The 22,530-nt window shown below is 44.8% G+C and overlaps 1 protein-coding gene and 1 pseudogene across 2 annotated transcripts in view; both read right to left on the bottom strand.

Moving 5' to 3' along the window:
• KIAA1549L (KIAA1549 like) overlaps positions 1 to 22,530 on the bottom strand; it is a 230,017-nt gene that overhangs the window by 198,390 nt on the left and 9,097 nt on the right. The window lies entirely within an intron of this gene.
• LOC102462147 (centrosomal protein of 97 kDa-like) lies at positions 15,260 to 16,738 on the bottom strand (annotated as a pseudogene).

Raw genomic sequence — 22,530 nt, 5'->3', positions numbered from 1 at the left:
CTTCTGAAAGAAGCCTGCAGTCTAGACATAGCCTTAGTCTTCTCTTTTCTAAGCTGAAAAGTCCCAGTCTTTTTAAACTCCCTTCATATTACACCTGTTCCAAACCCCTAATCATTTTGTTGTGCTTTTCTTATCCTCTTCCAATGCCAAGATATATTTTTTGAGATAAGGTAACCACATTTGCACATGGTATTCAAGATGTGGGGGTACCATGGATTTATACAGAGGCAATACGATATTCTGTCTTATTTTCTAACTCTTTTTTTAATAATTCTTAACATTCTGTTTGCTTTTTTGACTGCTGCTGCACATTGGGTGGATCATTTCAGAGATCTAGAATGACTCCAAGATCTCTCTCTTAAATAGTTGTAACTAAATTAGCCCCCATCATATTGCACATATAGTTGGGAATGAGGAGTAACGGTAGTTCGAACTAGGAAGCCTAGTTCGAACTACCTAGTTCGTGCCGCGTGTAGCCGCGCAGCACAGGGTTCGAACGAGCGGGGATTTAAAAACGGTGGAGCCCCGCTTATGCAAATGAAGCCCGGGAAATTCAAATCCCAGGCTTCATTTGCAAGTGCGGTATGCCTACATTACCCTCCTAGTTCGAACTAGGAGGGTAGTGTAGACATAACCTTATAGATAGGTTGAATAGAATTGGTCTCAGTGCAAACCCTTGGGGGACATCACTAGTAACCTCTCTCCATTCTGAAAACTTACCATTTATTCCTACCCTTTGTTTCCTGTCTTTTAATCAGTTATCAATCCATGAAAGGACCTCCTCTCTTATCCCAAGACAATTAACTTTACTTAAGAGCCTTTGGTGAGGGACCTTGTCAAAGGCTTTCTGGAAATCTAAGTACACTATCTCCACAGGATTCCCCTTGTCCACATGTTTGTTGCCCCCCTCAGAGAACTCTAGTAGATTAGTAAGGCATGATTTCCCTTTACAGAAACAATGTTGACTTTTTCCCAAAAAATTAAGTTCATCTATGTGTCAGAGTTCTATTCTTTACTATAGTTTCAATTAATTTGCCAGATGCTGACATTAGACTTACATGTCTGTAATTGCCAGAATCACGTCTGGAGCCCTTTTTAAATATTGGCATCACATTATCTATCTTCCAGTCATTAGGTACAGAAGCTGGGACTGAGGTAGCAGGATAGGTGTCATTCCCTGCCTCAGGAGGTTCAAGCATGGGCTAGGTTAGGAGCTAGGAGAAGACCTCTTTCTCCTGATAGAGAAATATATATATATATATATATATATATATGGGGTTAGACTGAGCTTCATCAGTTTACACATCCCGAGAGGGTCTGGCAAATAAAACTGGTATTGGTTAGTAATGTTTTAACTATTCTGTCCAGAAAACAATTCTTTGCTGTTTTTCTGAAGTACTTCTCAGCACTGCAAAAATATAACGTATCAGCTGAAGTTCACCTCTGGAACTTCTTCCCAAATGTACAGAGAATTTTATAAGATGTCAATACCACTCTGGAAAACTGCCTGGAAAGTTTCAGCCACCACTATGACAAACAAAATGACCCAGCCCTGCAAAGGCTTACTTCAAATGAATCATCTCATTGAGTTCAGAGGATCCGCTCAGAATTTCAGCTGGAGATCGAAAAGACCTGGGACATTAGGTAATCTCTGAAGGGATAACCAGAGCCTGTGGATATGCTATATTTGTAGAGATTGTCAGAATTACATTCACAATCAGTATTTCATTATAATTAACATATCAAAAAGATATTAGCTAATGTTTCTATTTTTGTTACATAATTTCAAACTTTTGTTATGTATTGATAAATTACTTACTTAAGGCTTATCAAGTTATAGTGCTTATAAAGAGTCAGCTTATAAAGATGTGGCTGGATCTTGTGGTTGTCTAGTGGTTAGGTTCCAGATTGAGCTGGCGGGAAAGGGTGCAGACCCTTGCCACTGTTGGCCTGGGCCTAGGAATTCCGGCCCATTATCTGAATATAGTTCTTAAGTTTGGAGCATGGCCCCAAGAGCCCAAATTTCCCCCTTTTCTCTCAGGGTTCCTCGTAGGTCCCTTCCCACCCCCACCCTCACCCCCACCCCTCTTTGCCCCAGCACGGGGTTGGAAGCTTACGTACTCTTGCGGCTGGCTAAGTAGATAGGTTCTGGCTCAGGTCATGCAGACAGCAGAACCAGCTCCTGTCTCCTCGCTAGTCAGCCCCTAACTGAGCCAGGCTCCTTTCTTTTATCCTGCCTCCAGGCCTGGCATTGGCTGTAGGTAAAACGAGGCAGGGCTGTTTGGGCAAAAAGGCTTTGTTTAGCCCTGCCCTGCCAGGCCCTACTCTCACTCTCTCACACATCCCCCCCATGACCCTTACTGGGGTCAAACCCCCGAGCTGTTCTCCACCCTCCATAGAAAAAAAGTCTGCATTTGCATGGGCCCTCCTGACCCAATGATGGATCCAGAAGGAGAAGGGTTGGAAGGAAAGGTACCTCTGCATGATTCTGAGGTTTGTATCTTTCATTGCATGTAGCCAGCAAAGAGGGGCTTGGTCTGCGATGAGGATAAAGTGTCCAGTAGGTAATAGTGGAGGGTATGTCTACACTAGTCCCCTAGTTCGAACTAGGGTGTCTAATGTAGGCATTTGAACTTGCAAATGAAGCCCGGGATTTAAATATCCTGCAATGAGGTGTAACCGTTAATCCAAAGTAAGGACTTAGTTTGGATTAACTTCTGACTGCCGCATGTAGCCGCGGGCAGTCCGTTCGAACTAAGGGGATTTAAAAATGGTGCCCGCCCAGGAACATGCAAATGAAGCCCGGGATATTTAAATCCCGTGCTTTATTTGCAAGTTTGAATGCCTACATTAGCCACCCTAGTTCAAACTAGGGGGCTAGTGTAGACATACCCGGAGTGAGTCCACTGCCCATTTCACCACTAGCACTTCCTTTTTGATTACAGAGTAGGCCTTTTGTCTGGGAAATAACTTCCTACTAATGTAGAGGATTGGGTGTTTGTCACCTCCCATGACCTGGGAGAGAATGGCTCCTAGGCCCACTGTGGAGGCATCCGCTGGTAACAATAACTCCTTTGAGAAGTCAGGGCTGTACAAAATGGGTTCTCAACAGAGCTGGACCTTTATGTCTTAGAAAGCTTCCTCACAGGCCTTTGTCCACTGGATCTGATTTGGACTCTTGTTTTTGAGGAAGTCGGTAAGAGAGGGCATGATGGAGGAAAAGCTCAGGATGAAGCGGTGATAGTAACCAGCTAACCCTAAAAACTGGTGTATTTGGTTTTTTGATGATTGAGGGGCACATTGCTGGAGGGCTTGGACCTCCCACTAGGGGACAGACAGTGCCTTTCCCCAAAGTGTACCCCAGGTATGTGGTTTTATCCCTCCTGAGGCAGCATTTTCCCAGGTTCACCATTAGGCCAGCCTCCTTGAGTGAGTGTAGCATGGCCACCACATGTTGTAAGTGGGTCTGCCAATCGCAACTATAGATCACCACATTGTCCAAATAAGCAGCCATGTACTGACTATGAGGGTGTAGAACACAGTCCATTTGCCGCTGGAATGTGGCCATGACACTGTGCAATCCAAAGAGCATGGTTTGGAACTGGAAAAGTCCGAAGGGGTGGAGAATGCAGTCTTGTTCTTGGACTCAGGTATGAGGGGATTTGCCAATACCCTTTTGTTAAGTTCTAAATGGTGAGATATTCTGCCTCTCCAAGCCGATCAAGCAGCTCATCCACTCACGGCATGGGCTATGCATCAAATTTGGACACAGCACACACCTTCCAGAAGTCAATACAAAATTGAGTGCTCCCATCAGGTTTGGGGACTAGGACTATTGGGCTCTTCCAGTCACTTAAGGACTCTTTGATTACCCCCAACGCCAGCATCAACTGGAGTTTTTGTTTCACAACTTCTCTCAGTTTTTGGGGAAGAGTCGGGGGTTTTCCCGGACCTTAACCCCTGATTACGTCTGAATGTGATGGATGGCCAAGTGAGTATGGCCTGATTTAGCTGAGAAGACAGACAAGAAGGTAGCAACCAGTTGTTGTGCCTGGTGCTTTTGTTCGGAGGTGAGGTTGGACCCAAGCTGGACCTCTCCTGGACTGGATGTATCAGCTACCTGTGGACCCAGTTCTGGGTCCAGTGGGTAGGATGTTATTAGGAAACCTTTCTGGGTTATCCAGAACTTTGTATTTGTCTGGCTGGCGTCTCTCATAGTTTACAGGGCCCACTCACTGAACCTCATAAGGCAGGGGCCAGTGGGCAAGGTGTTTGGAGTCTGAACTGGGCAGCAGCAGTAGGACCGGATCCCCAGGGTGGAATTGGTGGAGTCTTGCTTGTTTGTTATAGGCTGCCTTCAGGGCTTCTTGGGCATGTACAAGGTTCTCTCGAGCAAGCATGCCTAATGCTTCGAGTCTCTCCTGGAGATTAAGCACATACTGTACTATGTTATTGGCTTGGGAGGGTTGTTCCTCCAACATCTCCAAGACTAGGTCCAAAACCCCTCAGGGTTGCCTTTACCAAAGTTCAAAAGGTGAGAACCCCGAGGAGGCGTGGGGGACCACCTGGACGGCAAACATGAGGGCCGGGAGGACCTGGTCCCAATGACGCACATCGGTCAGGACAAACTTACAGAGCATAGCCTTCAAGTACCTGTTGAACTGCTCTACTAGGCTGTCCATTTGGGGATGATAGACGGATGTCCTGAGCATTTTGATTTTTAATAATCGGCAGCAGCATCTGGGAATACAGTTTGTCCCTTTATCCATTAAGATTTCCCCAGGGACTCTGATACAGACAATGATGTTCATGAGCTCAGTCGCTACTTTCTTGGCACTCATGGAATGTAATGGCACCGCCTTGGGATACCAGGTCGCACAGTCTACTACGATGAGGTTGAGCCATTAGCCAGCCGCCCTCTTCTCCAGAGGGCCAACTATGTAAATCCCAATCTGCTCAAAGGGTACGCTGCCTCTATAGCAGAGACAGTAGCACAGAGCGGCAGCCAGCTCCCAAGAGCAGGGTGGCAGGTGGAAACTGGTACATGCTGAAAACCAGCTTAAAATCCAGTTTCCAGCGCACATTGGTTCCTGAGGAGCCATATGCTGCCCTGCACTGTGGGCTATGCAATATAGAGTTCATACTGCAGAGCATACAGTGCAGCTGACTCCCTGGGAGAAGGACTGGCAGCTGGGAGCTGATTCCCAGCATGCAATGGCTTCTGACCTCCCTCTAGGCTCTGCCGTATAAGCTTTACATTGTATAGTCCATAGCCTGTAACTGTTAAGATTATCGGCTGTTACATGGTTACCTAATGAACTGCTTATTAACACCATAGTTTGAACAGTATCTAGCACAATGTGGGTCCTGATCTATGACTAGGGTTCCTAGGTTCTAAGAAATTATAATCCAATAAAAGACTACATTTATGTTGATTTTATTAAATTCACAATGGGTTATTAAAATAATTTATAACAGATGACTAAACCTTGATATGCCCGCAGGCCCTGAACTCCCATGGCAATTAGTTTCATAACTTGAGTCCTACTTGCTATTTATCATGGCTATTCTAATTATTCCCAGATACAGAACTAATGTAAAACTCAAATTAAAGTTCTGAAAACTGTGACTCAACCAGCCTAAAAGAGAACTACAAAAACCCATCAATTTATAAAGCCTTTCAAACGTGTAAAATATAGCAAATTTTAGACCACACCAGAACCAATATCTCTAACTTCTCACAGGGTCACACAGTATTAGGCTACATCTACACTGCATCTCTCTTGTGCAAAAGCCTATGCTAATGAAGCACAGATTAGCATATAGCCACACTTCATTTGCATAATTAACTAGGAGCCATTTTCGCACAAGAGGCTTTTGCGCAAAAAGGAGCTGTGTAGACAGCTCCTTTTTGCGCAAAATCCCCCTCTTGTGCAAGAACTGTTCTTCCTCACTTTTTCAGGACGAATGGCTCTTGCACAAAAGGGGGGTTTTTGTGTAAAAACGAGCCATCTACACAGCTCCTTTTTGTGCAAAAGCCTCTTGCGCAAAAACAGCCCATAATTATTAATGCAAATGAAATGCGGCAATATGCTAATCCACACTTCATTTGCATAGGCTTTTGTGCAAGAGAGGTGCAGTGTTGACGTAGCCTTAGTTTCCTGACTGTCTCCATTAGATTCTTACACTAGCACAGAGACACCCACCCATCTGGTCAGAACAATACCTAGTGGAAACCTACATCCACGTGGACATAATTTCCAGTCAAACTCCATTGTGCTTTGGTTTAGGTGTGGCTTCTTAACTGTCCCTTACAGCAATCTTAAACAAATAGCACAGCTCACATAGCTTACAGCAAGGTTTAAGTCAGTGCATAATAAGTTTTAATACAGCTCATTAAAATATTAATATCCATATAAAAACTTTTTAATGACTCAGGGCCTTGATAGACTATAATAACTGCTTCAGATCATATCACTGTTTATTAAATAGATTTCGGAACTATTGTTTTTCTCTTCAAAAGAAGAAAATATTTGTGTTCAGGTTCAGATACCTAACTGGATGTAAAATCGTAATGGGCACAAAGCACTGCACATTAGCCATAAAGTGGGTTGAACACTGTACAATACCAAATTTGCCTACTTACCTCATTATAACTGTACAATCTCCACTTCAGATTTTACAGTAAAATAACTATTTTATGTATCTTCCCTATCTATAAAAACACAACCATCACTTTTGCATTAGTGAAGACAATTGAGGGTCTTTGACCAAAAAAATTGTAAAGGTGTATTACTAAGTTATCGTTGGAGGGCAGATTCTGTATACCACAAATCATAATGAAATTTTAGAGGCAAAGTGTGTAATAATGTGGCTTTTAAAGGGCTAGTTTATTAAGTGTAAATACTGGTTTCAATCCATTAATTATTTATATTCAATACATTAATTATTTATAGTTAGATCTATAGATAAGCAAATCTATTTTTATCTTGTAAACAGAAGCCATGTATTAAGACACCATCAGAAAAGAGAAAATAGGAGCAATACTTCTTACATACTTTCATTGCCCATTTGTCTACATGCTTATATAGTATTAAAATAATATGTGGACAGTCAACATAGTAACCACATTGTAAGCCAGGGTGGGCAATAATTTTTCATGTGGGGGCCACTCCAAGATTTTGGTAAGTGATCAAGGGCTGCACTTCTATGGAGATGGTGCAGGGTATGAGATGGCAGGTGGGGTGTAGAAGGGAGCTTGGAGTAGGGGACTGTGGTACAGGACGGGATGTGGAGTCAGAGGGAGTTTGGGTGAAGGGGGGGTTATGATCAGGGGCAGGGCCTTAGGTTTCAGGGCCAGGAAGAGGGTATGGGTGCAGGGGAGGATTCTGGCCTGGGGGAAGGTGTAGAGGGCAGTGCAGGGTCTGGGGGGGAGTTGTGACCTGGAGCAGGTGGGGAGAGGGGATACAGAGGGTTTGGGTGGTGGCCTGGGGCAGGTAGTTGGGGTCAAGGAGGGGATTGGGTGCCAGAGACAGGCTGTGGCTGGGAGGCACTTACCTAGGCAGCTCCCAGCCAGCAGCCCTGCAGGAACCTGAGACAGTCTGCTGGGCCAGCTGTTCCAGGTGGCTCTGCTCTAGCACAGGAGGAGGGTTCACTCATTGCCCCTGCCTCCCTGAAATTTCTTAGCTCCTATTGGATGGAAATTGGCCAATGGGAGCTCAGGTATTTTGCTAGGGGGAAAGCCTCCCAGTCCCTCCCCAGCATGCAGAGCATGGAGAGCCAGCTTTTAAAGTGGCAGCTGCTGTGTAATACGGGTGCCGGCAAAGTGGCCACAAGCTGGATCAAGCAACTTGGGGGGCCAGCTGCACATCGGCACTTTTTTCCCTAGCTGCACTATCAGAGTCAGGGACGTGAACATGCTGGTCTGTATTGTGGGGGACGTAGCCTACGCTCCCCTGGCTAATGAAGCCCTACACAGTATACCTGGACCAAAGCAAGGGGCACTTCAATGCCAGGCTCAGCAAGGCCCATATTGTTGTTGAGGGTGCCTTCGGGCATCTCAAGGGGACGTTCTGCTGCCTCCTCAGCCGCATGGACACTCTTGCGCAAGAAAGCTCTAATGGCCATTCACAGAATGGCCATCAGAGCACCTGTGCTTTTGCCGATAGGGGTTTCTTGTGCAAAAACCCTTCCGGAGCATCCACACCTGCCTTTCTGTGCAAGAGCTGTAGCGCAAAAAGGAGTTATTCCTCGTGGGGAGAGGAATTACTCTACCGGCAAAAGCCCTGTGTTTTGCCGTTTTTGCACAAAAACTTTGTAGTGCAGACATAGCCTGAGGCTTTGTCTAGACTGCAGGCTTCTTTCAGAAATCTTCCAGAAAAACTTCTTCCAAAAGAAGTTTTAATGCAAAAGCGCATTTAAAAAAGCAATCTGCTTTTTTGAAAGATAGTGTCCATAGTGAATATCTTGCATTTCAGCTGTGATTACTGTGGACAGAGTGACCACCAGAGCACCTATGCTTTTTCGTCTTTCCTCTTCTTTCAAAAGAACTCCCTCTTCCCCGTCCACACATGCCTTTTTCCAAAAGAGCTCTTTCAGAAAAAGGCTTCTTCCTCGAAGAATGAGGATTACCAATGTCAGGAAAAAAAACTGTTCTTTCAATATTCTTTTGGAAGAATGCAGTTGCAGTGTGGACGAAAGTGAAGTTTTTCAGAAAAACGGCCATTTTTCAGAAAAAAACTCTGTAGTGTAGACATATCCTGACACACCACCAGTCAGAACTATCATTAAAGGAGCATAAATCATTTTATCTGATTCTTTTCACTTTGAGTCAGAGCATCTGGATAGAAGATCTAAGAGGAAAGAGTAAAAAAAAGTGACCCTTTGAAGACCCATCAAATACAGGCACTTATTCATGGTGTTTTTCTTTCTTTTAGTAAGAAAGGTCCGTGACATTAAAATTGTAATTACATACCCCTTTGCCTGAAATAAAGCTCCAGCTACTCCTCAAGATTACAGCTCCAACCAGAGTGGAGACTTGGACATCTGAACAACACATCAGGAAGTGTAATTTAAGTAATGCTAAGTAATAAAGCTGACTTTTGTATGCTGCCTTCTGGATAACATTCCATCTTTTCTAGTCTATTGAAATAATTGACCATTTCTTAGAAAATGCATACCTGGCTGTAAAGAGGTCTGAATGACTCATGTATTACATAATACACTTAAAAAACAAAAACTGGTCTGGTAGCACTTTACAGACTAACAAAACATGTATATGGTATCATGAGCTTTTGTTGGCATAGTATCCCCCCTATCTATTGACTTTGATCCTTATCTGCTTCGTTTTAACTACCAATCTTCAGGTACTTACTGATTGCCTATTCTGCCTTCCTGTTTTTCCCCTTGATTTTTTCATAACCTGTACTCGTTGTTTCTGGCTCCTCCCCTTCCTTTTTTTTCCTTCCCCCTTCTCCCCTATTTATTTTGGGTCTGCACATCCTAAACTCAAAACTCCGGTCATCTGAAGAAGTGGGCTGTGCCCACGAAAGCTCATGATGCCATCTACATGTTTTGTTAGTTTATAAAGTGCTACCAGACCTTTTGTTGTTTTTTAAGTTTATCCTGTACAGACTAACTCGGCTATTCCCTGAAGTTTCTGATCATGTATTACAATTACTCACCATTATGACTAATACTGTATGCTACTTAACCAGTTCACTTAAGAATACTAAGACCTTGAAGACAATATTCAAAATATATATTACGATTTCATACAACACTGTTAAGCACTTTAAAATGCACTTATGCACACATTTTATATTATATAAAAATATGTCTATTTATTTCTAAGGTGCTTACCAGTGTTGAAGATATAATATACACACACACACACATACACACACACATCTGTGTGTGTGTCTCTCTGCTAGCCTGTTTGTTCAATAATTCCTCCTCAACGGTAAGAGCCAGGACCACCAAATTTGGTATGCAGCTTCCTTTTCTCCTAACTTAGAGCAACATTAGGATTGGTTGTGCCAGGACAACCACAGGTCTCGGGAAAGGACAGTTTTCATAACATGCAAAGGGAGGGGCTTCTGTTCTGAGGAACATGATATCAGAGTGGACACTGGTGGCAGTGAGCCTGCAGGGGAGAGCTATCCTGCAGTGTCCACTGGGGGCAGCTGTACCACCAATGGAGTGGCCAGCAGGGCTGAGGCTCCACTATCTTGTCTGTGAGCACACCAGTAAGTAGCCCCAGCACTTAGCCACAGTCCCTCCCATACACACGTTCCAGCCCTTGATGAGTGCTGGAGGCTTGGACTACCCCAGTGCCTGCCCCCTCCTGCGCTGACAGCCTGCAGGGCAGAGGGGAGCCACTGGAGGCCAGGACTGGCCTCCGGAGCCTCATTTGAGTCTGCACATCCTAAACTCAAAACTTTCTGTTTCAGAAAGTTGAAAAAGTTATCAGAGGAGAAGCTGTTCTGGATTTGATTTTAACAAATAGGGAGGAACTAGTTGAGAACTTGAAAGTGGAAGACAGTATGGGGGACAGTGATCATGAAATAACAGAGTTCATGCTCTTAAGGAAAGGTAGAAGGGAGACCAGCACAATTGAGGTAATGGATTTCAGGAAGGCAGATTTTGATAAGCTCAGAGAACTTGTAGGTAAGGTCCCACGGGAAGCAAGACTGAAGGGAAAAACAACTGAGGAGAGTTGGAAGTATTTCAAAGGGACGTTGTTAAGGGCCCAAAAGCAAACAATTCCGCTGTGTAGGAAAGATAGAAAATATGGCAAAAGACCAGCTTGGCTTAACAAGGAGATCTTGCATGATCTCAAAATAAAAAAGGAGTCCTATAAAAAATGGAAACTAGGACAAATAACAAAGGATGAATATAGGCAAGCAACACGGGAATGCAGGGGCAAGATTAGAAAGGCAAAGGCACAAAATGAGATCAAACTAGTTACAGGCATGAAGGGAAACAAGAAGACCTTTTATAAATACATTAGAAGCAAGAGGAAGACCAAGGACAGGGTAGGCCCACTGCTCAGTGAGGAGGGAGAAGCAGTAACAGGAAACTTGGAAATGGCGGAGATGCTCAATGACTTCTTTGTTTCGGTCTTCACCGAGAAGTCTGGAGTTGTGCCTAACGTAGTGAATACAAGCAGAGAGAGGGTACGTTTAGAAGATAGGATACACAAAGAACAAGTTAAAAATCACTTAGGAAAGTTAGATGTCAGCAAGTCACCAGGTCCTGATGAAATGCATCCCAGGATACTCAAGGAGCTGATAGAGGAGGTATCTGAGCCTTCAGCTATGATCTTTGAAAAATCATGGAAGACAGGGGAGATTCCAGAAGACTGGAAAAGGGCAAATATTGTGCCCATCTATAAAAAGGGGAATAAGAACAACCCAAGAAACTACAGACCGGTCAGTTTAACGTCTGTCCCAGGGAAGATAATGGAGCAGGTAATTAAGGAAATCATATGCAAACACTTGGAAGGTAATAAAGTGATAGAGAATAGCCAGCATGGGTTTGTGAAGATCAAGTCATGCCAAACTAATCTGATAGCTTTCTTTGATAGGATAACGAGCCTTGTGGATAAGGGAGAAGCGGTGGATGTCATATACCTAGACTTTAGTAAGGCATTTGATACGGTCTCACATGATATTCTTATTGATAAACTAGGCAAATATAACTTAGATAGGGCCACGATAAGGTGGGTGCATAATTGGCTGGATAACCGTAGTCAGAGAGTTGTTGTTAACGGTGCTAAATCCTGCTGGAACGGGATAACAAGTGGAGTTCCACGAGGGTCTGTTTTGGGACCCGTACTGTTCAATATCTTCATCAATGATGTAGATATTGGGATAGAGAGTACGCTTATTAAGTTTGCAGATGATACCAAACTGGGTGGGGTTGCAACTTCTTTGGAGGATAGGGACATGATTCAAAATGACCTTAGCAAGTTAGAGAAATGGTCAGAGGTAAACAGGATGAAGTTTAATAAAGAGAAATGCAAAGTGCTCCACTTAGGAAGGAACAATCAGTTCCATACATACAAGATGGGAAGCGACTGTCTAGGAAGGAGCATGGCAGAAAGGGATCTAGGGGTCATAGTGGACCACAAGTTGAATATGAGTCAACAGTGTGATGCTGTTGCAAAAAAAGCAAATATGATTCTAGGTTGTATCAACAGGTGTGTTGTAAGCAAAACTCGTGAAGTCATTCTTCCGCTCTACTCTGCACTAGTTAGGCCTCAGCTGGAGTACTGTGTCCAGTTCTGGGCGCTACATTTCAAGAAAGATGTGGAGAAATTGGAAAGGGTACAGAGAAGAGCGACAAGAATGATTAAAGGTCTAGAGAACATGACCTATGAAGCCAGGCTTCATGAACTGGGCTTGTTTAGTTTGGAAAAAAGAAGATTAAGGGGGGGACATGATAGCGGTTTTCAAATATCTAAAAGGGTGTCACAAGGAGGAAGGAGAAAATTTGTTCCTCTTGGTTTCTGAGGACAGGACAAGGAGTAATGGGCTTAAAGTGCAGCAAGGGAGGTTTAGATTGGACATTAGGAAAAAATTCCTAACTGTCAGGGTGGTCAAATATTGGAATAAATTGCCAAGGGAGGTGGTGGAATCTCCCTCTCTGGAGATATTTAAGAACAGGTTAGATAGACATCTGTCAGGGATGGTGTAGATGGAGCTTGGTCCTGCCTTGAGGGCGGGGGGCTGGACTCGATGACCTCTCGAGGTCCCTTCCAGTCCTATGATTCTATGATTCTATGATTCCCCCAGACCAGCTGCAGGCCATGGGGCTGGCAGTGGAATCCAGGGCTTTCCCTCCGAGCTTCGCACCCCTCCCTGAGTCAAGCTGCAGTCTGGACCAGCCCATGTACCCCTGGCCTCCCAGGAGGCACCACCAACCACACTGCAGCCCTGGCCTCGCAGGATTTGGTACCAGCCAGAGAGCACAGCCCAGGTCCCCCAGGATGAGCTGCCACCACAGCACGGCCACCCTCGCTGCACCAGTTAGCTTCCCATCCCTGGCCTCCTAGCCCCCTGCCCTCACTCCTGAACCCCCACCTCATGGCTGAGCCGCCCCATATGCTCAACCCCAGGCTCTGAGCCCCTCTCCCCCCCATTCTCCCTGCCCTATGCACTCATATACTCATTACAGAAAGGATGTGGACACATTGGAGAGGGTCCTGCAGAGGGCACCGAAGATGATTAGGGGGCTGGAGCACATGACTTATGAGAAGAGACTGAGGGATATGGGCTTATTAGTGTACAGAAGTGCTGTCACCCCAAGACAGAACTGCTTTCTATACTGTGCATAAAGATTCATGCATGAAAGAATTCACAAATGTATGAAGTTACTTGAAGCTGGAAATTACTTAAATACCACATGAAAACAGATTTTGTTTTTAAATGCATGGGACCAAATCCTGAGTTCTGTACTCAGTTTTTAATACAGAGTTTATCTAGACAAGGATGGCAGTAAGATGCCATGCTCGGTTTGTGTGCTTTGGACTCAACTCCACTCCACTGAAGTCAGTCAGATTCTGAATGTTTGTTTGGACCACTACTGATATGAAAGTTCAGATTATTATATATCTTTGATTAAGCCTAAATAATACAGAAATATTTAAAAATGAATAAAGTAAATTTAGTGTGGAATGTTGAATACTGAGAAATCTTCATGTTATTTACATGCACAACAGAATACTGACTTTAGCAATAATTGCCTAAGACAAAAGATGAATTCAGGACCAAAGCAGTATAGTAGTTTAAATAACTACAGATATTCTATAGAGAGCATACTGATTGGACTGTTATAATGACAGACATAGAAATTTAATTTTATTATACCTATTATAATTTTATTATACCTATTGTTAATCTTGATACAAACAAAATTGTATTCCCAAAATACATTTAGCTCAAATTACCATTTAGTGATAATAATGATGATGTATCTGTGTTTGTCCCAGAATATTAGAAGGAAGGTAGGTGACAGATCTGTCACCAATAGAAGTAGTCTCTAAAAAAGATATTACTTCCTCCACCTTGTCTCTGTAAATTCAGTGATTACACTGATTTGTACTCAGGCCTACTCTACAAAGTTAGGAACATGTAAGCCACCGTGCAACAACCTCCTAGTTGTGCATGGGCCTACACTTAAAAATCATTTCCCACCAGTTTAAGCACCCTGCTATAGCATCACAGTAATACCTCCTTCCAAATGGCACTGTGGCCTAGACTACGCTTACTAGAAATTCAGCGCTGCAGGGGTCAATCTCCCGGGGATCAATTTAGCAAGTCTAGTAAAGACCTACTAAATCGATTGCTGATTGCACTCCTTTTGACTCCAGTACTCCACCGGATCAAGAAGTCCCCCACACTAGGGAGGCCAGGGTAACTCGAATTAAGATACATCAACTCCAGCTACATTATTCACGTCAAAGCACAAAGATTGACACAGTGCAAGTATAGATACTGCATGACCTACATCTAGCCTCACAGTATGCCAGCAACTGCCCCACAATGTGTGACACTGACTGCTCTGATCACAACTGTGAAATCCACTGCCCCTGGTCACAGAGACAGGAAGCCACATACACCCTTTAAAATGCCTGCATTTTAAAAAAAATATTTTTTCCCTGATTGGCCAGCTTGGCAAGCATATCCAACAATACTCCCTTATTGCATACAACTTCCCAGCCAACCATGCTGGCAATGTACAACAGAGATGCTCCACTCTGGAGAAGACAGGAGATATTGGTTCTCCTGGGCATGAGGCAAGATGTGACCATGCAGGCACTGCAATGGACCAGCTGTGGAAACATTGACACATGTGTGATGATTACCTCCAGGGATACAACAAGAATCAACGACAGTGTCACATGAAAGCAAAGGAACCACAACCAGCTGCAAGTCACACCTGATAGAGACACCATCAGGGCCCCACTGCTCACTATGGATACCTCGGAGGAGCCCAAGATGTAGACCCTGACTGCCATGAACAGAAAGAGGAGAAGGAAAAGGAGTAGGAAGGTGACATGTTATCGGGTGACCCAGCTATGCCCCAAGCCATGACCTGTTTGATACTACCACAGTCCTGGCAGTCACAGCAGCTAAGCACAGGGGAGAAGGAACCTTAGGTAAGCAATGTCCCATTGCAATGTTTAAATGGAGTGATGGTGCCCAACCCAGCATAGCAGCTCATCGCTATCAACTTTTCACTGATCTACTCAATACTAATCATTAATACTAGCAATTGGGTTAGCAGTGACCATTGCTGTATTTGGGGAAGGCAATATTCCATCCTCATCATCTTCCTCTTGAGTTTCCACAGTTTCTGCTTCTTTGAAGGAACAATCTTTTGTAACCCAGAAGTCTTTTCCTGCTTGTTGTCATCATCTTGATGAATCTCTTTCACAAATTCAATAACTGTATTATCATTATAATCTTCTAGCTTCAAATTGATTCCATGTAGCCTTAATTCTGTAGTGGGAGATACTGGAGACAGTCCTGAAGCAAGTGGCATAAAAGTAGACTCTGAGGACAGAAATCTGCAGTTCAGTTTGTCCTCATCAGTCTATATATCCTCCAGGTACAGCTCCTTGTGATAGTTTCTTTCAGCTTGCACTGCAGCTGGAAAGACATTCTTAACTGCATAGGAACTTGGCCCAACCCAAGAATTCTTTTGGAGAATAGGTTCACTTTCAAGAATTATCTAGGGTCCCTGGGTTGAGCTGTTGTGTTCATATGTTGTGGGCACCGCTTTATTGGGAGTAGAAGATGTAGGTGGCCCATCATTTTGGCTTTGGTACATCAGCTGCTTCTGATGAAGCCTCTGCTTATTGAGTATTTTTTCCAGTTTGGCATCCTCTTCAGTCTGGAGATCAAATGAAGAGATAAGAGGACAAACAGTGGCCAGATGCTGAACTAACTGAACATGCTGGCCAGGTCAATATGATCGTCCTTTACCCTGACTATAAAGCCATTCTGCTTTCAAACTTTATTTCTGAGAAATCACATATCCATCCAAAAGATTCGGACACCAGCTTATAATATACGGCTGATAGTCAAATCCAGGAATAGAAGGTGTGGCCATCACACAAGAGATGTTCATAATTGACAACTGCTCCAACTCAGAAAAGGAAGCCACGAAAGAAATCTCATTTAAGTATCTGATTTCATTTTCTGCCAAGGAAAGAATAGTCAGACTCTGAGGTAAGCAAACAGGTGCCACACGAAGTGAGGTTATAATATTTCCATGCAGCAGCAGAGTCTTTAGACATAAAAGCATAGAGAGCTATATTGTTGTCTGAAAAATCAAGGTGTTGAAGGGAAGTGCAGGTATTGGGCTGATCCATTGTCTTAAGGTTATTTCCTGCCAGGTTTAGCCATTTCAAGTGCACCAAATCCTTAAGGCCCCCCAAATAACCAATACTGTTGTGAGGCAAGTTTAGTACCCGAAGCTGAGTCAGTTTTACCACACCCATTATCCTTACAAGTCGATTGTTGGCTACTGACAGCTGCCTTAAGTTCCTGCATTTCTCCAGGTATTCCAGTTTAATTATTTGATTTTTATTCAGAATTAGAGTATGAATGTCAGCATCACAAGGTAATGTTGGACTCAACTTTTGAAACTCCTAGCCTGATCAATTGACTATGGAGCCTTCCCTGGCTCCCAGGGCCAATATAGGCGCCTCACTCCTTGCCGCCGCCATGCTTCTTGCTTGCTAACGACACCAGGCAATAGGATGCCGTGCGCTGAATTGGCTGCTTTAATCCATGCACAAAAAATAATTTCTGGGCATTTTAGCTGTGAAGTCCCCTGACAAGGGCTCCCCCCGGTGCCAACAGCAGCCATTTTTAAGCGAATTTGAAGGAGAGGGGAAGAAATTCCTCAGGCTGGAAACTGGGGTACTTCGTCCTGTGATACACTGCTCAGTGTGCGTTTCCCATGGTGCCCCATGCTGTGTATAGAAGGCAGTTTCCCATGATCTGCTCTTCCTCTAAGCTGCCAGGCTCGCCGGAGCTGCTGGTGCCGCCATCATGAAGTAAGTGCCACCAGCCGGCTGGCTCCACCACCCGGCTCCATCCTTAGAGCCGAGTTCTCCGCAGGTCCTGGCTGCTCCTCCCCTCTAACCTGCTCTGGTTCCTCTTCCCCTCGCAGAGTCAGGCTGTGCAGCTTCAGTGGCTACAAGATCTACCTGAGTATGTCCCTCCCTCTGGAGCATCTGGTATTGGCCACTCTTGGCAGACAGGATACTGGGCTAGATGGACCTTTGGTCTGACCCAGTATGGTCGTACTTATGTTTTTATGTACTAGAAGAAGTAGCAACACAAAGAGGAGAGGCAGAGCTGTTGTCTGCTTTTCATTCCCATGTAGAGTTAGGTGGGGTGGGGATTCATGCAAAACCAAAACAGTTTGTTGATGTGCACATGGATATCCCCTGAATCCTCATGAGAGAGCTCAATGAAATGTTCATGGAAATACTTTGCAATCCTCTCCTGAAGGTTTCTGGGGAAGACAGCCTTATTTCTTCCATGGTAGGGCACTTTCCCATCCCACTCTGTGGCAGGCATCATTGCAGGACACAAGCTAGAAGCATATGGGCCCAGGGGACGTTAGGACACTAGCAGCAGCTGTGCTTTCTGTGCCTTTGATATTTGTAGCAGAAAAATATCAGCAAAAGTCACGAGTGCATGTGGAAAACAGTACTACGGCTCAAAGCCATTGTCCTGCACTCATGGAAAGACAGGCCAAAATGGTACTGTTTCATGCAATTCCCTCCACATTTCCCTTCCACCTAAGCTCCCTTTGGGTCATAGTCACCATCGGTGGGACTCGAGAGGGAAGCTGTGAATAAGCATGTCTTGTTTAAAATGTTATGGAAGCAAGGGAAGGGAGTTTTGAATCTTAATTTTTGCTTTTCATTATGACTATGTGTGTCTGAGTGTTTTGTCTATTTCTGCTGCTAAGGCTTGGCCGAGCTCTCCCTTCCATACTTCCAGAGCCCCTGACCAGATAAGGAGGGAAAAGAGGACGACTAAGTCTCTAATGCGCTAAGTCTCCTCTCACCCTGTGAGGAGTGCAGTGGTTCTAAGCACTGCACACTCCTTGCAGGACAGGGGCTGTGTGGGAGGAGACTTTGCATGCTTCCCCCACCCCCCAGGCCAATCAGAGTTTGGAGGCGGGGGAGCACATGAAGTCTGCTTCCACCCTGCAAGGGGCTCAGCAGTTAAAGTCAACTTCCAGCTGCTGCTCAGGTAGAAACTGACTCTAAGCGTGGTGCTCCCTTGCAGGGTGGAGGCAGGAAGCAAGAGACTTCATGTGCTCCCCCTTCCCAGGGGGCAGTGCACAAGCTCTCCTCCCACTGCTAGGGGCACTGGCACCTAGAGGGAACCACCAGCTGTTCTCTCTGGGGGTGCAAAGACTTTGTGCTCCCCCACCCCCAGACCAATCAGGGTCTGTGGGTGGGAAGCATGGAAGTGTCCTGGCCCTGCTCCTTCCACCTGAGGCCCCGCCCCTTTCAGGGCTGGCCTGGGCCACTTCAAAAATTTCTGAAGTGGTCCTCAGTAAAAAATTATAAGCCACCCCTGGTTTAACCAGTTAATTCTTCAAACAGGATCCCACAGCCGGGGGACCTTAGTGTGGTGTTTTGGGCCCGGCCGGGCTTAAGGCGGCCCACCTACTCGTGGCTGGGCCCACCATGCTACAGCTGTTCCAGCCAGGCTGGGTCTGCTAAGGCCAGGCTGGGCCCACTGCACCGCACTAGCGGCAGGGGGCTGCTCCAGCCTGACTGAGCCGCCAGTTAACCAGTAACCGGTAGGCCTCACCCTTACTGGGTGACTCTTACTGGTTAACTGGTGATATCCCTATTTCAGTCAATGGAGAACTCCATTCTAGCTCCTCCCTACACACCCACAACATCCTTTGTGGCATCAGGGGCAGCACCACTTCCCCTATCAAGCCACTGCCAGGGTCAGTATGGACAACTGCAGCTTCATGTGCGCTAACCTTTGAGCACCACAGTTGCTGTATGGGCAGCCAAAATGGACTGAAATGGACAGGAATGTTCTTTCCAGTTAGTTCTGTTCCATTAACTACAGGCAGACCCCGACTTACGCGGATCCGACTTATGTCGGATCCGCACTTACGAACGGGGCTTTTCTCGCCCCGGAGCTCACGGGCGGCGAGTCGCCGCCCGTGTCCTCCGGGGCGAGAAAAGCTTCCCCCGGTCTCCCTGGTCTACTGGGGGGGTCCAGCAAAGCCGCTGGACCCCCCAGCAGACCAGGGACACCCGAGCAAAGCGGCTTTGCTGGACCTCCCCCCCCAGCAGACCAGGGGGACAGGCGCAAAGCCACACGGGCGGCGGGGTCCCTCCGCCTGTGCGGCTTTGCTCGGGTCTCCCTGGTGTGCTGAGGGGGACTCCCCCCAGCACCCCAGGGAGACAGGAGCAAAGCCGCACGGGCAGCAGGGTCCCTCCGCCTGTGCGGCTTTCCTCGGGTCTCCCTGGTCTGCTGGGGGGGAGGGGGCGCAGCTAGTGCGCCCCCCCCCCCCCCCTCAGCAGACCAGGCTTTTGTTGCGGGATGCCTTGGGTAGAGTAGCTGGGGTGCTGCCGGGTTGGTCCTGTGGGAACCTACCAGGCAGTGCCCCAGCTGTTCTGTCCCAGGCTCCAGATTTAGCTGCTGTTGAAACTGATCAGGCTGATTCCAGGAAGCTGGGGGCAGAGTAACTCTGCCTCCGGCTTCCTGTAGTCAGCCCCTGGTCAGTTTCAGTGGCAGCAGCTGAATCTGGAGCCAGTTCCGACTTACATACAAATTCAACTTAAGAACAAACCTATAGTCCCTATCTTGTACGTAACCCGGGGACTGCCTGTATTTCAAAGAGTCTTACTGTGTTTTTATTGCATGTAGTTTCTACACACTGGTTTTGTATGCAATAAAAAATCTAGTTTTGGAAACATAGTTTCATCTTTATTATTTCACAACATGTGATATAGAATACCTAGAACTACTGAAAGCACCCACAACTTGCTGTTGTATAGCTCAACAGAACTCATGGGACCAGTAATACACTGCAGTAATTATAAAGGAACAAAAGCTGCAGAGAAGGGTGTAACTGTTGCACTTTCTCAGACATGCTGAGGAACAGACCCGGACAAAGGGTGAGCTGGAGCAGGATTGCTTTTGGGGTTGTTTACTGGTACAGACTCTTAAGAGTAAAGTGATTCATTCTCTCTCTCACACATGCACACACTCACACACACATTCATGCTGGCAGTTTGGAGGCAGGCTGCAAGTATGGTGTCGATTACTTTTGATTTCACTGGTGGCTTGAGTGTTGGCCAGGCGTCAGCTTCTTGAGGACTCGAGCATGATGTTCTTTGGGAGATCTCTTTAGACATGCAGGAGGCTCTACTGTCTCTGGGCCGGTCCGAAGTTTCTGCTGTGATGTTACATCTTGTCCAGGAGAAAGAAAGATTTTCTGGTCATTTCTTAGTTAATGTATCTGCTTGCAGGTGTCTTTGCTTTAAAAGGTCACAGATCCTAAACTGCCTTTGATTGGGTATTTCTCATTCACATCCCACACACATTCCACAGGTTACATACATATTCATAAGCATACATTAAGCAATATGGTTTCTAGGTAAAATCCAGCCTCCTGGCCGTGAGTAACTAGAAACCTACCATAAATTGGATTGCTTGACATACTCAAAAGACCTAATGTAAATAATGTGAGTTAACACACCAAAGACATGATACAGAGCTTAACATAAATTGTAACTAAGAGAGGTAGGATCAAGGGAAAAGGGGAAAGCAGGGTATGTCTACACTACCCAGCTAGTTCGAACTAGCGGGGTACTGTAGACATACCCGTAGAGAAGTATGTCCAGTCAGCTAGATGCCAGTGGAGAGGACGGAAGGGGGGTCATGTCTGACTGGTTACATTCACAACTCTGCAGTAGCCAGAAGTTGAGTAATCTAGCCTCCCACAATGAGTCTCATCCTGATCTGCAATAGCTAGAGACTAGTTTAAACTCTGAAGCATGAGATTTATCCCCCAAAAATGTATTTTTAATTACAAGAGACATTTATATACATAACAAACATAGACAGTTTCATACCTTTCTCAATCTTATTAAATACACTGTTTGACAGTTTTTGATGAGGGCTTCCCAAAATGATGGGAGGGTGAAACCAAGTTTTGGGGTTTTTTTTAAGTAGGTACTGGATTGCAGAACAATATCAGAATAATTATTTAATGCTACTGGAGGGTTGTTTTGTTGTAATATTAAGTATGTGTTCAGGTAGTTAGGGCTCTGTATAGACACACTTTTTTATTTTTCAAAGCAAAACAAATTAGAGCAATTAGGAATATTGCAGCAGCACGTAAACACCCCAATAAGAATCACTGTATGACTATGGAGGTAAGCACTGTATGAATATAAGCAAGGATGCAATCCTTGTCCCCTGCTCTTTCTTCAACTCGTGTTTACAAGATAACCCTTTATTAAACCCCATGCTCTTTGTAAAATCTCCTGTGTCCACCTGGTTCCTACTCTCTGTGCCAAATAGGAAGGCTGATACAAAATTTTAGACTATTTCCACCAATGAGTACATTTTTGTTTCTAAAACAGCACAAAGTTAAGTTCTAGTAAGCAGCTAATTGGTTCAAGAACAGTATTTGCTCAGAGATATTTATGCAGTGAGGAGACTCAGTGATGCACCCAGAATAGGAGTTTCTGGGTCATTCCGATTTAGTTACATTTACATTGTTTTGGACATTTGAACCCTGAATAGATTCCCTGTGTGTAATGGTATTATTAGCTGAGCTGGCTCCAGCTTTGAAAACACCTCTGCTGGTACGTATTTTGTAACACACCTGTACATACACTGTTATGCAAACCTGCATATTAATCATCACTCATTGATGTTTTTTTAAGTCTATTACTTATCTTAGTGTCGTTATATATTACAGCTAGCACTGAGAAACAGATTGTTTGATTTTTAGAGGTGCTGGCCATCTTAAACTCCAGCTGAAACTTGCTGTAGACTTTCAACAGCTCTGAAAATCAGCGTTTAAACATTTTACCACAAGCAAAAAAAAAACTTTCATACAAAACATTTTTCTCATTGAAAAAAAGGTACATTTAAACCCACGGTACCACAGACTGAAGTATGCTAAATTAAGTTTAATTTAAACAGATCACTGTTTGCTAAAAAGGAAAAGGAGAGTTTTGAGGATTCCCTCATATTGCCTCCGGAAGCTCCCATTTAAAGACCACAGTTCTTAGAAGACCTTTCAACTATAGAAAATGCTGTGCATCGTTTGATTTTCTAACTAGCATGACTCTAACAAAAATTCAGTCTGATACATCCATCTGCTCCAGCAGTTCATCAGATTAAAAGGAAACTATACAAAGAAAGGAGCAGTTAAGTTTATAATGGTTTCTTTTAAATCAGCTTCTCAGCACTTCAGTGACATACAAAACAACAATCAAGCTCCTTG

Source organism: Pelodiscus sinensis, chromosome 4 (assembly GCF_049634645.1).
Source record: "Pelodiscus sinensis isolate JC-2024 chromosome 4, ASM4963464v1, whole genome shotgun sequence".
NCBI lineage: Eukaryota > Metazoa > Chordata > Testudines > Trionychidae > Pelodiscus > Pelodiscus sinensis.
The sequence above is the reverse complement of the archived record's forward strand: the minus strand, read 5'-3'. Positions and strand labels throughout refer to the sequence as shown.